Source organism: Ranitomeya variabilis, chromosome 3, assembly GCF_051348905.1.
Source record: "Ranitomeya variabilis isolate aRanVar5 chromosome 3, aRanVar5.hap1, whole genome shotgun sequence".
Classification (NCBI taxonomy): domain Eukaryota; kingdom Metazoa; phylum Chordata; class Amphibia; order Anura; family Dendrobatidae; genus Ranitomeya; species Ranitomeya variabilis.
In genome coordinates, this window is record NC_135234.1 from 427,024,913 (window position 1) to 427,042,997 (window position 18,085).

The following is an 18,085-nucleotide window of genomic DNA, read 5'->3' on the forward strand; positions in this document are numbered from 1 at the left end:
GACGCTGCGGCGCCCGACGCTGCGGCGCAGACCGCAAATGTGAACGTAGACTTAAATAGCTGGATAGAGCTGGATCCGCGGGCTGTGATCTGGCCTACGCTCAGCACTCTGCGGAGCGCTGTCATTCAAAACACGTCCACTCATTTTGGTGTTTAGTCCCAAAATGGAGGATGGAAGAAGAAAAGGGTTGGACAAGGAAATGACATCATTTCTTCTTTTTTTTTCCCCCACTGCAGTTAAAGCTTTATTTGTGTCAAACACAGACAATCTGCAGAGAAAACTGCATAAAAAACCGCACTAAAAACCGCATCAAAAACCACATCAAAAACGCACCAAGAACGCACCAAAAACGCACCTGCGTTTTCTGCCAAGAGCTGCGGTTATTGTCCTGAAAAAAAAGGATTGAAATCAGGATCGTGTGAACATACCCTCAATGTTTTCTCTGCAGCACATCAGCCAGTGTTCTGAATGCTGAATCTTGTATAACTCTTGCCCACACCACTGATGGGAAGCTTTTGTGTACACTGTGCATTGACAGAAAGTTGCTAAACATTGGTTGGGGCGGAGTTATATAGGGCAGTTGACTAGGAGGCACCAGGCATCTAGTCCTAATCTTCAGCTGATAAAAAGCTAATTTAATTGAAACAGCACAAACACACATCACTGGAAATAGGCGATCGGCCCCTACACCATGCTGCTTTAGATTACATAGCAAACACCTCCTGACAGATTCCCTTTAAGGGTATGTGCACACGTCCGGATTTCTTGCAGAAATTTCCTGAAGAAAACCGGAAATTTTCTGCAAGAAATCCACATTTTTTTTTGCGGTTTTTTTTCGTTTTTTTCGCGGTTTTTTTAGCATTCTGCAAGCGTAATTAGCTTGCAGAATGCTAAAGGTTTCCAAGCGATCTGTAGCATCGCTTGGAAAACTGACTGACAGGTTGGTCACACTTGTCAAACATAGCGTTTGACAAGTGTGACCAACTTTTTACTATAGATGCAGCTTATGCAGCATCTATAGTAAAAGATAGAATGTTTAAAAATAATTAAAAAAATAAAAAAAATGCTTACACTCACCCGCAGACAGCTGATCTCCTCACCGGCGTCCGTTCCGTATAGATGGTGTGTGCGCGCAGGACCTTCCATGACGTCGCGGTCACGTGAGCGGTCACATGACCGGTCTCGACCAATCACAAGACGGCGACGTCATCGGCAGGTCCTTCACCGCACACCAGCTACAGGAACTGAAGCGACAGCGTGCAGTGGAGAGGCGGGAAGACATTGAAGGTGAGTATAGGACTATTTTTTATTTTAATTCTTTTTTTTTACCAATTATATGGTGCCCAGTCCGTGGAGGATAGTCTCCTCTCCTCCACCCTGGGTACCAACCGCACATAATCTGCTTACTTCCCGCATGGTGTGCACAGCCCCGTGCGGGAAGTAAGCAGATCAATGCACTCCTAGGTGTGCGGAATCCCCTGCAATTCCACATTTTAATGAACATGTTGCTTTTTTTTCCGCGATGCGATTTTTTCGCGGAAAAAAAGGCTACATTTGCACAAAAAATGCGGAATACACTGAAAATAATGGGAGGCATATGTTAGCGTTTTTTTCGCGTTTTTATCACGTTTTTATAGCGAAAAAACACTAAAAAAATGCGAAAAATACTGAACGTGTGCACATGGCCTAAAGGGGTTATTTTGGTCATGGACTAAATAATACAAGCATGGCTGCTATTTATTAGCGGGTATCACAAGTCACCATAATACGAACTGCCTTATTAATATAAATGGGAATATGAAGTAATATATTGCACACCATGGTGTGTCTGATTAGTCTTTATATCTGTATAAAATCTGGACTGTGGCTACACTTCAATGGCGCACAGTAAGATGCTGACCTGGTCCTGGACACTACGTTTAATGGTCTGATTTACTATACCATATAAATCTGCGATCACGTCCACAAGTGGCTACTCACATGGGTATTTCTAGTTTTCTACATTTATACAGTGTGGCCTGATCTGCACACAAAGCGACTTCATTATCCCCCGATCAGTGATTTTCCAGTTGGTCAGTAGTCCAAGTCCCATTATAAGCAATCATCTAAGGAACTGACGGTAGTGAGAGAAAAGATTACAGGTGTAGATGACTCCTGAAGTGATCTATACACATTGTTATGCTTTTGGTTAATAATGCAACAACGTATGATGAATTGAGTTGAACAAGTACAGCGAAAATGATTTAAGATTGACTAAAATCCCCAGACATTATGCCGCTGAAGCTTAATACAGCCGCAGAGCCGAGCACGGTACTAGCAAAAATCAAGCGTCCTGTATCTCCTTATCGAGGCCATTTCCCTTTTATCCGCCTAATTAACCTCTATCCATGTCTCTGTTTGCTGCACAAGGCTAATATGAGGAAGATCAATACAGATATCTTGGCAAGGGATGCCCTATTATCCCGCTCACTGTAAGAAAGATGTGAAGTCACAAGGGCCAATGAGAGTAACAAACCTTTGGCCATGAATTTAGAAGCAGGCAATGAGGTGATATTAGGGCTAATAGGAGTCCTTGCTGCTATACTTCAGGGTTCTGCTAATAGGAGATGAAGTATAATAACTCATTAGTTTTTTAATTCATGCAGACAAAAGTACATTACACACAGGAATACAATACCAAGAAAACATACATAAGCAATATACTGTATATATACGTGTGCAATATGGTGCATTTACAACTTATTAGCTTACACTGTTTTTCTATTACAAGCAAACGTCTTGATGTCATTTTTATAACTCTTTGAACTATAAGTATCTTAATTCGGCAATGTTGTAGAATAGTAATAATAATATAGCTTAGATTTGCTACATTATGTGTGCGAGTGATGCAGTCTGTGTCAGTGTGGTGTTTATGTAGGAAATATAACTGCAAAGTATTAGTTTTTGGCTGTGCTGTTTGCATCCGCACATTATACCACCTATAAAAAAAGGACAGAAAAGTGGAGCATTCTCCTTAGGTTTTTAATTTTCACAGGATTGTAAAGTGCGTTACAAAATTGAAAAATAGAGTGACATTCATACTGAAAAATAATATCAGCTAGTTCAACTGAAAGCCTCTAAAAAGATGTCTTATTACCAAGATACCACACAAGAAATATCTCCAGATGGGTGAAACCAGTGAGCTGTCTCAATACCTTCGCAACCTTATTGTTGCAAAACATACTGATGGCATTGGTTACAAAAGAATTCATAAACTATTAAAGGTTCCAGTGAGCACTGTTTGGGCCATAGTCTGTAAATGGAAAGAACATCATTTCACCAGAAACCAGCCATGACAAGGTACTTCCCCCAAGATTTTAGACAGGAAAGTGAAAATAATTATCAGAATAGCTTTGCACGGTACGCAGGTCTCCTGGGAGTTTGCTTAGTGCCCACGCACACTCCCCGCCTCTTAAAGGAACAGAAAGGGTGCTTTTGAAAATGTTCTCAGCCAATAGCTAGGAGATGCAAAAAGAAAAAAAAGAGCATGAACCGCACATCCCAAAATCATACGTTGATCTAAAGCCGCTAGGCAAAAATTTAAATACTGAACATGAGGTTTTCAGTTTAACATTTTGATCAGACTGTATGAAGCCCACTGCCCCTTCACGGCAAACCTCGTAGTGGGTCCTAACGCCCTAACGGAGCGGAGCCGTGCGGCGACCACCGCCGCAGCGGCCATGCACCAGCAGGGCGGATGGCCTGCTGCCCCACAGCACCCATGCTGCGAGACTGAGCCCCCATGACTCCAGACCGCGCCGCCCCACCAGCACAAAGCCACAGCAACAATGGCCGCCACACAGCACCAGCACCAAAATGAAGGGAGCATTTAAACTCACCTTCCTCCAGCTCTTCAGTGAGAGCCAAAATGGGCTAGACCCCTTACTTTGCAGTCTCCTGCTAATTAAAATCACCTGAGCCAAATGGGAGGAGTGCTGGTCCAAAAAAAGAGACAAGTACATGCTATGTGCAAAAAGAAAAAAAAGAGCATGAACCGCACATCCCAAAATCATACGTTGATCTAAAGCCGCTAGGCAAAAATTTAAATACTGAACATGAGGTTTTCAGTTTAACATTCTGATCAGACTGTATGAAGCCCACTGCCCCTTCACGGCAAACCTCGTAGTGGGTCCTAACGCCCTAACGGAGCGGAGCCGTGCGGCGACCACCGCCGCAGCGGCCATTCACCATTCCCTTCATTTTGGTGCTGGTGCTGTGTGGCGGCCATTGTTGCTGTGGCTTTGTGCTGGTGGGGCGGCGCGGTCTGGAGTCTTGGGGGCTCAGTCTCGCAGCATGGGTGCTGTGGGGCAACAGGCCGTCCGCCCTGCTGGTGCATGGCCGCTGCGGCGGTGGTCGCTGCACGGCTCCGCTCCATTAGGGCGTTAGGACCCACTACGAGGTTTGCCGTGAAGGGGCAGTGGGCTTCATACAGTCTGATCAGAATGTTAAACTGAAAACCTCATGTTCAGTATTTAAATTTTTGCCTAGCGGCTTTAGATCAACGTATGATTTTGGGATGTGCGGTTCATGCTCTTTTTTTTTTTTTCTCTCTTTTTTTTTTTTCTTTTTCCACAATAGCTAGGAGATGCCTGCTATTTCAGGCACCCTCCCCTATTGGGAGGTGCCTTAGCAACTTTAGTATCCTTCTACCTAATTGTAAGGTCCCTATACCTATGCTTCCTGAAACCAGATCCTGCTCATCCTGTCTGCATCTGATCCTGTCCATCCTGTCTGCAATCTGCTCCTAAGTCCATGTTGCCACTACCCAGCCCTAAGCCTGATCCACCTTGTCTGTACGTATACTGCTATCTTCATCTGTCCAGTCTGTACCTGCCTCTGGCATACTGTCTGTCCTGTGTTCCTGTACCTATCCTGCTCATACCTGATTGCTTCCCTGCCCCTTTAGGGTCATCTTTCTTGTCTCTGGGGTCTGTCCTGGAGTAGCACTTGGGGTTCACCTGGGCTCAAGTCTAACAACACCATCAGGGGCTCTAGCAAAGAACCCAGTGGTCACTTAGTTATGCCCCTCCAGGCTCTCCCTGGACCGTTAAACAGTGGTTCCACAATCATGTGCGTAACAATCAACTATCATAAATAATGAAATTCTTGTTACTTAGATCTTGTGCAATCAATTTTTCATGAATACTTCGAAAATATGTTGTACACAATGCTGTGTACTATAAAATACTCTTAAATCTAGGAAAGTATAATATAACACATATGATTGTCTACTGTAACCCTGTTTTTTTAATGGTAAATGGTGTTTCACACAATATGTTTTTCTACTACCGTACATGCTTTTTTTCTTCTATTCTTTTAAGGCTGTCTCTTTAGCAATACTGCAAACCTGTATTTTAAAAAAGTACTAAATATCAACTTGGATATGACATAGAATGAGAGAATGTTTGCTCTTACTTGAATGGCTCATTTAAAAAGTAAAACAAATATCATTTTATAAGCTCCCCAGTGTCTTAGGTTTAAAGATGACATTATATAAAACTAAGACATGTGGGGAAAAGGCAGAAGAAATATACCTTGTAGTTAGAAAAAGTGAAGTGTACAGGGAATAGACTTAGAACTAGACAGCTGATAAATGACAATTTATCATAAGCAAACATGTATTCCAGTAAATTTATGGGTTTATTCACTTTCATGTTTAATGAAAACAGGGCCACACTTGCCTCCATGCATGGAGACACTGATATACAAGCAACAAATAGTAACTGGAGAAAGTACGCCCTCGGTAATCTGCACGTAACAACAACATATTCTGTTTTTACATCTAGTATCATAATGCATGTTTTTCATAACACGATTCTAGGAACATTTCCAAGTTGCCTCATTTTCAGGTACGGCAAAGATATATGAATACAAAATAAGCAAAAGCTACACATAGAGCAGAGAGTAACCTCACAATTATGGCTAAAAGCAGATTATGTGAATGCCTAAAATACATGTTTTTGTTTTTATTATAATTAGGTCATGCAATGGAGATAGGCTGGGATTTATTGACTCCAGGTCATCATTAGTGAACACAATTTATCTGAATATACAGCAGATTTGCCATTAGCCCTTGAAAAGGTACCATGGGTGTTGGAGAAGAGTATGTCATGCTCATAGGAGAAATCAGCTACAATCTACGGCAAAGAGATGAAAAGACAGTGAATTCATTTTGCCTTATTATATAGCTGCTCTATATTCATCAGGCCTTGGGTATATCCACTTATCTCTTCCAAACCTTTGATCTTTACCACATACTAGTGGGAAATTAGCATTATTTTACACAGTTGTATTTTCATTGTATTTTGAGACAATACCATCTAAATAGACCACAAAAATAGCTTCCATTCTATATTTAAGTTACCCTTTGCTACGGGAACATTACATGTGATGATGGGGTACATGGAGTAATATTGTGTGGTGGTGCCACCCTTGGCATGGATTTGCTATTTTAGGGTCTTCTATTGCTTCAAAATGGCCAGAGTGCTTCTCAGACCACATTTAGCTTATAGTCACTTTGCTTGGGAGATGCTCTTCCATGAGAAGAACTGGCCACTCTAATGGAGTGTCTCATACTACAGATGCAAAGTGCGCAAGGCTAGCTTGAGATGCAAAATGGCCATTTTGTGACAACACAAAGCAGACAAATGGAAATTCCATGACAGAGTTGCATAAGAAGGGCACAAGTTATGGTAATATTACTCCATATATCTGCTCACATATTAAATATTGGCCCAGGACCGAAGGGTCACTTTAGGATATTTACCAGTCACCAGAATTATTTAATCATTTTCAAATGATGAAAGATAAAATTTTTCTGATTGAAAATTTTTGGAAGCTATATCCAAAGATAATAAAAATGATACATTTATACATTTTCCTACATGTTTGAGACTAAAACTTAATCTTTATTCATTGACTTAAGTTTAGTCTGAAACGCGAAGTAAAATGTATATATACTTTGGATGTACTGGGATTGTAATTTTTATTACCTTTGGAATAAATATTTTCAATTTGGAAACTGGCACGGAATCTTCAAACTTTGATCATCGTTTTACTTTGTCAAGAAGGAATGGTGCTTCCATGCCAGGTACCATTGGAAGCCTCATCCAAGGTGAACTGGTTCACACATGATGATTTTCAGTAACAGCAACATATTGATATATAGGCCGAAATGTACATCCATATTCAGACTACAACTTTCAAAATTTTCAAATGTCTTAAAGTGTGTGCAGCCCTTGAAAATCCATGAAAAATCCAATACATCCAGATGCCTGAAAACGGTTAATACCTGAAAAAATTCCAATTCATCTAAATGCTGAAATTTTTTCTATATGGAATTTGACCGCGTGTGCGAATTTAGGGCTTTTGCTATTTTGATGTACTTTTGTGAATTTTTAGCTAAAATCTGCTCCAGCTTGCTTGCATAAAAACTAAAGAAGCTCCAACATATATTTCTATTTTTCCACAAATAAAATCAATTATTGTAACGTATAAATGTTCAGATTTATACCAAAGCAATAAGAGCAAATTATCAAACTCATAAAGACAGCAGTAATCCATTTTTTTTCTTAGCAATTGTCAAAATGGCTATAAACAATTTCCTGAAACAATGAACTAAATCAAAACTGACTGTAAAGCAAAGTGTTACCGGCAAACGGTAACTCCTGCCATCCTGCTTAAAACAGCGATGAAAGAGTTAGCCATCAGCATCCCGTTGCTCTCTAAGCACTGCACTTGTCCTTCCAGCGGTGCATGCAGCTCTCCGTCAAATTTATTAGGCATGTAACCTTTCAACGTGCTGCTCGCTGTGACTCTTCATCAACTGACATGCCAATAGCAATGGAACCAAAGAAAATATATACCATGCAGTGACAGTGATAGGAGTAGGTAGCTGGACGTTTCCGCTAGCGTCACATTGGAAATCTGCATTACTGCACCATGTCTTCACATACTGTAGATGTTTCCACCACTCAAGTGGGAAACCCAAACCTAGCCCGGTAGGCCATTGCAGATGTCAATGTCATTTTCTGGTCCATAAAATATTTTAGATCTTATATAGAGATCACAATATGAGAGATTTGTAATAATTTGACCGCAAACATAAATTACAGCACCCTGAGTTGTTCCCATTGCAGATTCAGTACTAATTTAAATGCTTTACAATGCAATCAAAAATATAGCAACATTTTTATTCAAGGTATCATGTAAAGTAATACCAGGCACCCACAGGAACATATCAGATATAGCTCCAGGTCTTTGTTCGTTGGTATGTCATTCATCATGAATCAGATGTATCTGACTGCTATAAAACAGAAGAGAAGTCCAGGTTTTGTATTAATTCCCTTTCTGTTTTACACCCTGCTGTTGACAATACTATAAAAGAGAAGGCATTGACCATCATTCTTCATAGTTACACATGTATAACTAATAATAATGGTGGTTGAGAGCGGAAAGGGAAACTGTCAGGTCCCCCATGCCTCCAGAACCCCCAAAACAACTCCGTGACCACTCTTGACTGGCTCAGCCAGAGCCCTGACCTAAACCCAACTGAGCATCTCTGGAGAGACCTGAAAATGGCCGTCCACCAACGTCCACCATCCAACCTGATGGAACTGGAGAGGATCTGCAAGGAAGAATGGCAGATGATCCCCAAATCCAGGTGTGAAAAACTTGTTGCATCATTCCCAAGAAGACTCATGGCTGTACTATCTTGAAAGGGTGCTTCTACTCAATACTGAGCAAAGGGTCTGAATACTTATGACCATGTTATGTTTCAGTTTTTCTTTAAAATTTCTAACATTTGCAAAAATTACTACATTTTCTGTTTATTTTTCAGTCAAGATGGGGTGCAGAGTGTACATTAATGAGAAAAAATATGAACTTTTTTGAATTTACCAAATGGCTGCAATGAAACAAAGAGTGAAAAATTTAAAGGGGTCTGAATACTTTCCGTACCAACTGTATCTCGTGATAATGACCTTGTTTTTCAATGTGGTAAATGGAGATTTGGGTGTTCATGTCCTGCCTTCTTGATTCACTTTTATGGAAAATAGTAGAGTACATTTGTATGGCTAGTTTTGGAACCTCTCCATTTAAAGTGGTGTAGGACAGCACCCCATTCTTGAGATATGTACATGTCCTAGAGGTAGGATGCTTTACATATCTGAAGTTAGACTACCTTTTAAAGTGAATCAGTTGCAAGATTTTTGCTACCTATTATGAGAGCAGCATAATGCAGAGACAGTGACCCTAATTCCAGTGATATGTGACTAACTGGTCAACTTGCTCTAGGTTTTATAAAATCATTGTTTTACCAACAGGAGACAAACACTGCTGCCAGTTAGTCCATCCACACCTTGAACACTGATTGGCAGCTTTCTGCATATACACAGTGTATTCAGAAAGTTGTCAATGTTGTGGGCGGGGTTGTACAGAGCTGATCTTTCAGAGTACTGCTAGATTTGCAGTGGATAAAGAAAATTTCAGTCAAAACTACAGCAAGCATCATAGTAAGTGATACATCGCTGGAATAAGTATCTTTGATCTCAGATGAGATAGCTAACACCTAGTGGCAGGTTCCCTTTAGTTTGTGTCATCTGTTTGTCTTTGCAAAAGCTGTCGGGGTTCACCACCTGTCATATGCCACTTGAGACACTTCAGGGTACAACTGCTCCATCCCCTTTATAACTTTGTGAGGGAGGGACAGGGCGGTAGTTGTGGCTGAGAGCATTTGTGTTAGCTTGCCCTGCCCTCCCATCACATGCAAACAGTGTCCACTACATCTCATACCTGTGGCTTCATTTTCTGCTCCGTCAGGGTCTCCTCGGTATTGCTGAAGGTTCCCTATAGACGGTTCCACACAAACAGAGACACAGTCCATTTCAACTTTCAAATGAACAACTTTACTGGTTTCTATACGCAGCACATCCATATTATTCACAGCATTAGAATCAGGTTCCACAATGCACATTCCTTCCTCTTTCCCTGTTCTATTCTCTGTCACACAGCATATGTTTCCTCAGCATCCTCCCTTTTCAGCTGTGTCACGGTCAGGCGTACTGCAGTCTGTTTCGCCCCAGAAACAAGAACTTCAGCCCCTGAAGTCAGCTGCAAAATGGTGAGTCACCTGCCCTTCTGTGCTGGTGTAACTTCTCCTGTTGTTCTTCCTACGGCCTTCAGTACATGATGGGGCCATACCGCCTTTAGCGGAAATGCAGCGTTCTCCCTGTTCAAACTCCTCAGCCATTTCGCACCAGAACTGAGGGCATCAGCCCACGTGATACGTTGAAACATAATGGAGCTACATGCGTCCCTGTACTGTCCTGGCCTTTCCTTCAGCCTCTGTTCCCACACTGCTGTAGCATGCTGCTGTGGACTCTTCCTGCAGCTTCAATTCTCACTAAACGCTGTCACTGCTGCTGGTTCTGGATGGCTGGGTGTTGTGAATTTGCTTTTTGCTCCCTCTAGTGGTTACTAGTTTTTTGACTCTGGTTTTTCTGTCATTCCTTTTATCCGCACCTGGGTCGTTAGTTAGGGGTGTTGCTATATAAGCTCCCTGGACCTTCAGTTCAATGCCTGGCAACGTAGTTATCAGAGCTAGTCTGCTGTGCTCTTGTCTACTGATCCTGGTTCCAGTTATATCAGCTAAGTCTGCCTTTTGCTTTTTGCTATTTGTTTTGGTTTTGTATTTTTGTCCAGCTTGTTCCAAATCTACATCCTGACCTTTGCTGGAAGCTCTAGGGGGCTGGTGTTCTCCCCCCGGACCGTTAGACGGTTCGGGGGTTCTTGAATTTCCAGTGTGGATTTTGATAGGGTTTTTGTTGACCATATAAGTTACCTTTCTTTATTCTGCTATCAGTAAGCGGGCCTCTCTGTGCTAAACCTGGTTCATTTCTGTGTTTGTCATTTCCTCTTACCTCACCGTCATTATTTGTGGGGGGCTTCTATCCAGCTTTGGGGTTCCCTTCTCTGGAGGCAAGAAAGGTCTTTGTTTTCCTCTACTAGGGGTAGCTAGATTCTCCGGCTGGCGCGTGTCATCTAGAATCAACGTAGGAATGATCCCCGGCTACTTCTAGTGTTGGCGTTAGGAGTAGATATATGGTCAACCCAGTTACCACTGCCCTATGAGCTGGATTTTTGTATTCTGCAGACTTCCACGTTCCTCTGAGACCCTCGCCATTGGGGTCATAACAGTTTGCCAGGCCAGTATTGAATGTTTAATGCATTGCAGAAGAGGGATTATAAGAAAGAAGATTCTGAGTTTTTTTTTTTTTTTTCTTCTTCCCCTTTACCTCAGAGTGGCTATGCTTGCTGCAGACATGAATGTCCAGACCTTGATTACAAGTGTGGACCAGCTGGCTACTCGTGTGCAGGGCATACAAGACTATGTTATCAGAAATCCTAGGTCAGAACCTAAAATACCGATTCCTGAACTGTTTTCCGGAGACAGGTTTAAGTTTAGGAATTTCGTGAATAATTGTAAATTGTTTTTGTCCCTGAGACCCTGTTCATCTGGAGATTCTGCTCAGCAAGTAAAAATTCTTATTTCGTTCTTACGGGGCGACCCTCAGGATTGGGCTTTTTCGCTGGCGCCAGGAGATCCGGCATTGGCTGATCTTGATGCGTTTTTTCTGGCGCTCGGTTTACTTTATGAGGAACCCAATCTTGAGATTCAGGCAGAAAAGGCCTTGCTGGCTATGTCTCAGGGGCAGGACGAGGCTGAAGTGTATTGCCAAAAATTTCGGAAATGGTCCGTGCTGACACATTGGAACGAGTGTGCACTGGCCGCTAATTTTAGAAATGGCCTTTCTGAAGCCATTAAGAATGTTATGGTGGGTTTTCCCATTCCCACAGGTCTGAATGATACCATGTCCCTGGCTATTCAAATTGACCGGCGGTTGCGGGAGCGCAAAACCGCAAATTCCCTCATGGTGTTGTCTGAACAGACACCTAATTCGGTGCAATGTGATAGAAAAACCGCAAATTCCCTCATGGTGTTGTCTGAACAGACACCTGATTTAATGCAATGTGATAGAATCCTGACTAGAAATGAGCGGAAAATTCATAGACGCCGGAATGGCTTGTGCTACTACTGTGGTGATTCTACACATGTTATCTCAGCATGCTCTAAACGTATAGCTAAGGTTGTTAGTCCTGTCACCGTTGGTAATTTGCAACCTAAATTTATTCTGTCTGTAACTTTGATTTGCTCACTGTCATCTTATCCTGTCATGGCGTTTGTAGATTCAGGTGCTGCCCTGAGTCTCATGGATCTCTCATTTGCTAAGCGCTGTGGTTTTACTCTTGAACCATTAGAAAATCCTATCCCTCTTAGGGGTATTGATGCTACACCATTGGCAGCAAATAAACCGCAGTATTGGACACAGGTTACCATGTGCATGACTCCTGAACACCGCGAGGTGATACGTTTCCTGGTTTTACATAAAATGCATGATTTGGTTGTTTTAGGGCTGCCATGGTTACAGACCCATAATCCAGTCCTGGACTGGAAGGCTATGTCAGTCTCAAGTTGGGGCTGTCGTGGTATTCATGGGGATTCCCTGCCTGTGTCTATTGCTTCTTCTACGCCTTCGGAAGTTCCGGAGTATTTGTCTGATTATCAGGATGTCTTCAGTGAGTCTGAGTCCAGTGCACTGCCTCCTCATAGGGACTGTGACTGTGCTATAGATTTGATCCCAGGCAGTACATTTCCTAAGGGAAGACTGTTTAATCTGTCGGTACCTGAACATACCGCTATGCGTTCATATATCAAGGAGTCTCTGGAGAAAGGACATATTCGTCCGTCTTCTTCCCCTCTTGGTGCGGGATTCTTTTTTGTGGCAAAAAAGGAACGATCTTTGAGACCTTGTATTGATTATCGGCTTTTAAATAAGATCACTGTCAAATTTCAGTATCCTTTACCGCTGTTGTCTGACTTGTTTGCCCGGATTAAGGGTGCCAAGTGGTTCACCAAGATAGACCTTCGTGGTGCGTACAACCTTGTGCGCATTAAGCAAGGTGATGAATGGAAAACCGCATTCAATACGCCCGAAGGTCATTTTGAGTACTTGGTGATGCCTTTTGGGCTCTCCAATGCGCCTTCAGTTTTTCAGTCCTTTATGCATGACATTTTCCGGAAGTATCTGGATAAATTTTTGATTGTTTATCTGGATGATATTTTGGTTTTTTCTGATAATTGGGATTCGCATGTGGAGCAGGTCAGGTTGGTCTTTAAAATTTTGCGTGAAAATTCTTTGTTTGTCAAGGGCTCAAAGTGTCTCTTTGGTGTACAGAAGGTTCCCTTTTTGGGGTTCATTTTTTCCCCTTCTGCTGTGGAGATGGACCCAGTCAAGGTCCGAGCTATTCTTGATTGGACTCAGCCCTCGTCAGTTAAGAGTCTTCAGAAGTTCTTGGGCTTCGCTAACTTCTACCGTCGTTTTATCGCTAATTTTTCTAGCATTGTGAAACCTTTGACGGATATGACCAAGAAGGGCTCCGATGTAGCTAACTGGGCTCCTGCTGCCGTGGAGGCTTTCCAGGAGTTGAAACGCCGGTTTACTTCGGCGCCTGTTTTGTGCCAGCCTGACGTCTCACTTCCCTTTCAGGTTGAGGTGGATGCTTCGGAGATTGGGGCAGGGGCCGTTTTGTCGCAGAGAGGCCCTGGTTGCTCCGTTATGAAACCTTGTGCCTTTTTCTCTAGGAAGTTTTCGCCTGCCGAGCGAAATTATGATGTGGGCAATCGGGAGTTGTTGGCCATGAAAAGGGCATTTGAGGAGTGGCGTCATTGGCTTGAGGGTGCTAAGCATCGTGTGGTGGTCTTGACTGATCACAAAAATCTGATATATCTCGAGTCTGCTAAACGCCTTAATCCGAGACAGGCCCGCTGGTCATTGTTTTTCTCCCGCTTTGATTTTGTTGTCTCATATTTACCAGGTTCAAAGAATGTGAAGGCCGATGCTCTTTCTAGGAGCTTTGTGCCTGATGCTCCTGGAGTCGCTGATCCTGTTGGTATTCTTAAAGATGGAGTTATCTTGTCAGCTATTTCTCCGGATCTGCGACGTGTGTTGCAGAGATTTCAGGCTGATAGGCCTGAGTCTTGTCCACCTGACAGACTGTTTGTCCCGGATAAGTGGACCAGCAGAGTCATTTCCGAGGTTCATTCCTCGGTGTTGGCAGGTCACCCGGGAATTTTTGGCACCAGAGATCTGGTGGCCAGGTCCTTTTGGTGGCCTTCCTTGTCAAGGGATGTGCGGTCATTTGTGCAGTCCTGTGGGACTTGTGCTCGAGCTAAGCCTTGCTGTTCTCGTGCCAGCGGTTTGCTCTTGCCCTTGCCTGTCCCGAAGAGACCTTGGACACATATCTCCATGGATTTCATTTCTGATCTTCCGCTATCTCAGGGCATGTCTGTTGTCTGGGTGATATGTGATCGCTTCTCCAAGATGGTCCATTTGGTTCCTTTGCCTAAGCTGCCTTCCTCTTCCGATCTGGTTCCTGTGTTTTTCCAGAACGTGGTTCGTTTGCACGGCATCCCTGAGAATATTGTGTCAGACAGAGGATCCCAGTTCGTTTCCAGGTTCTGGCGATCCTTTTGTAGTAGGATGGGCATTGATTTGTCGTTTTCGTCTGCTTTCCATCCTCAGACTAATGGACAGACGGAGCGAACCAATCAGACTTTGGAGGCTTATTTGAGGTGTTTTGTCTCTGCTGATCAGGACGATTGGGTGACATTCTTGCCGTTGGCTGAGTTTGCCCTTAATAATCGGGCTAGTTCCGCCACCTTGGTTTCGCCTTTTTTCTGCAACTCTGGTTTCCATCCTCGCTTTTCTTCGGGTCATGTGGAGCCTTCTGACTGTCCTGGGGTGGATTCTGTGGTGGATAGGTTGCAGCAGATCTGGAATCATGTGGTGGACAACTTGAAGTTGTCACAGGAGAAGGCTCAGCGCTTTGCCAACCGCCGCCGCGGTGTGGGTCCCCGACTACGCGTTGGGGATTTGGTATGGCTTTCTTCCCGCTTTGTTCCTATGAAGGTCTCCTCTCCCAAATTTAAACCTCGTTTTATTGGGCCTTATAAGATATTGGAAATCCTTAATCCTGTATCTTTTCGTCTGGATCTTCCTGTGTCGTTTGCTATTCACAATGTATTTCATAGGTCCTTGTTGCGGCGGTACATTGTGCCTGTAGTTCCTTCTGCTGAGCCTCCTGCTCCGGTGTTGGTTGAGGGCGAGTTGGAGTACGTGGTGGAGAAGATCTTGGATTCTCGCCTCTCCAGGCGGAGGCTTCAGTACCTGGTCAAGTGGAAGGGCTATGGTCAGGAGGATAATTCCTGGGTGGTCGCCTCTGATGTTCATGCGGCCGATTTAGTTCGTGCCTTTCATGCCGCTCATCCTGATCGCCCTGGTGGTCGTGGTGAGGGTTCGGTGACCCCTCACTAAGGGGGGGGTACTGTTGTGAATTTGCTTTTTGCTCCCTCTAGTGGTTACTAGTTTTTTGACTCTGGTTTTTCTGTCATTCCTTTTATCCGCACCTGGGTCGTTAGTTAGGGGTGTTGCTATATAAGCTCCCTGGACCTTCAGTTCAATGCCTGGCAACGTAGTTATCAGAGCTAGTCTGCTGTGCTCTTGTCTACTGATCCTGGTTCCAGTTATATCAGCTAAGTCTGCCTTTTGCTTTTTGCTATTTGTTTTGGTTTTGTATTTTTGTCCAGCTTGTTCCAAATCTACATCCTGACCTTTGCTGGAAGCTCTAGGGGGCTGGTGTTCTCCCCCCGGACCGTTAGACGGTTCGGGGGTTCTTGAATTTCCAGTGTGGATTTTGATAGGGTTTTTGTTGACCATATAAGTTACCTTTCTTTATTCTGCTATCAGTAAGCGGGCCTCTCTGTGCTAAACCTGGTTCATTTCTGTGTTTGTCATTTCCTCTTACCTCACCGTCATTATTTGTGGGGGGCTTCTATCCAGCTTTGGGGTTCCCTTCTCTGGAGGCAAGAAAGGTCTTTGTTTTCCTCTACTAGGGGTAGCTAGATTCTCCGGCTGGCGCGTGTCATCTAGAATCAACGTAGGAATGATCCCCGGCTACTTCTAGTGTTGGCGTTAGGAGTAGATATATGGTCAACCCAGTTACCACTGCCCTATGAGCTGGATTTTTGTATTCTGCAGACTTCCACGTTCCTCTGAGACCCTCGCCATTGGGGTCATAACAGCTGGGTTTCTCCCTTGGCAATGTTACATGGCCACTGTGTTGTCCTGGGCATTAAACCCATCTGGACTGTCAGGGCACTCTGGCCCTCCTGAGCTGTTCAGCTCCCAGGCTACACTGAGCTATAAACAGGAAGCTCTCTGTCTTATCCTACAGTGGCCCCTCCTAACTTAACTATTCACAAGCTAATTCCCTTATTCTTACTATAATGTATACAGCTCACTGATCTCTGTGCCCCATCTAGTGACTAAATTTAGCACTGCACTTTCCCTATAATCGCACATTAAACATTGTGCCGCAGAAGCTAAAATACTATACATATGTATACAGCACTAGACAAAGAGAATTGTACAATCCTATCAAATCATATTTACATTGTACTAGGATGTGCTTTGAAAGGGGTTAGATATCAAAACTGTTCATTGTAACCCCTTACAACTTCAACCGTTTAAAATGCTTGTGAAGGTCCATTTTCATTGGCCAATTTTAGTCCATAAATGAGCTCCAAATGATTTCATACAAGACGATTTGTGCTTATTTAATGTCCACATAAAGGAGCACATCTCGTTTACAAGGGGCAGCCAACAGCAATCATCTTTATATCGGCATAAACCATACGATCAGCCACTGAACAAGCATTTTACTTGTTCACTGACTGATTAGAGGCATGATAATACGAGCTTATTGTCAGGAACAGGAGATCTTTTGAACAGTTCTCCACCATCTATTGACCTACTCTAATTCTCTGTACTGGTTATTTCTTTTTCTATAATAATCTCTACAGTTTGTCATTGTAAGCTAGGAGCACATTCACGTAATACATTTCAGCCTTTGTATAATGCATGGAACATAAAATAACGCCGGTGGTTTCACCTACTCATTTTGGGAGTCGTGAATTCCTAAATGTTTTATCTTTCCTTCTATTTTGTCTAACCACGATTTGGCCCGAAGAAAAGATTCTCAAACTCGGAGATCTTTCCATCGCAGGCTGTTCTCCTCACGGTGTTCGGCAGTGACACAGCTAATGTGGAGGGCTGTACCCCGGCATCGGGATTCTCACTGTTTTCAATACTAATGCAGATTTGCCTGTGGGCATATCTCCTAATCGCACACCAGACTTGTAAATTAGGTAGGAAACAATTCATGGATTTAAGAGATTTAAAATTCTTTCACTGACAGATAATACTACATTCTCCCTGAGGCGTGAAGAGAAGACACAAATCTACAATGGTGGGATCTTGATACTTCTTTTCAGCAATCACAGGGCAATCTATATTAGTATATACAGCTTGTTTGATTTTCCATATTCCAGGAACTAATAAGCCCCTTACAACTGATGCGCACAAGTAATTAATAGGAAATTGACAGGAAAGTTACTAAACTATGCTTTAATTGAGTATCTATATATTTAACAAATGTATTGTTTGAATTTGTTGTCATTTATTTATTACATTTTTTCTGCCAACACCCTTTTGGGTACATTAGCTAAATTAATGAGTTTCGATACATTTTAGTTTAGCATTGAATCCACTTTGATCATACAATAAAAACCTGAATTAAGCCATTTTCTATTACAAACTTTTATCTGAAATTGCATCTAGTTTTGGGAGCAATTTGGGTGATAATAATAATAATAATAATAATTAAAAAAATGCATCGGTATTAAAATATAATAGATGGTTTATGACCATTTGTAAGCTCTATGTGAAAAGTGAACACATTGTAAAAAAAATCTCTAAATACTCCATTTATAGAATATTTGTTTCATAAATGCTACCCTTTTCTACTACATAAAATAACCATGCATATACTACTGATAATGCAATAGTTTGCTTGCAGTGAGGCAACC

At 42.7% G+C, this 18,085-nt stretch overlaps 1 protein-coding gene across 1 annotated transcript in view; it reads right to left on the bottom strand.

The window, feature by feature from the left end:
- TMEM132E (transmembrane protein 132E) overlaps nucleotides 1–18,085 on the bottom strand; it is a 663,923-nt gene that overhangs the window by 236,713 nt on the left and 409,125 nt on the right. The gene's annotated exons all lie outside the window — the stretch shown is intronic.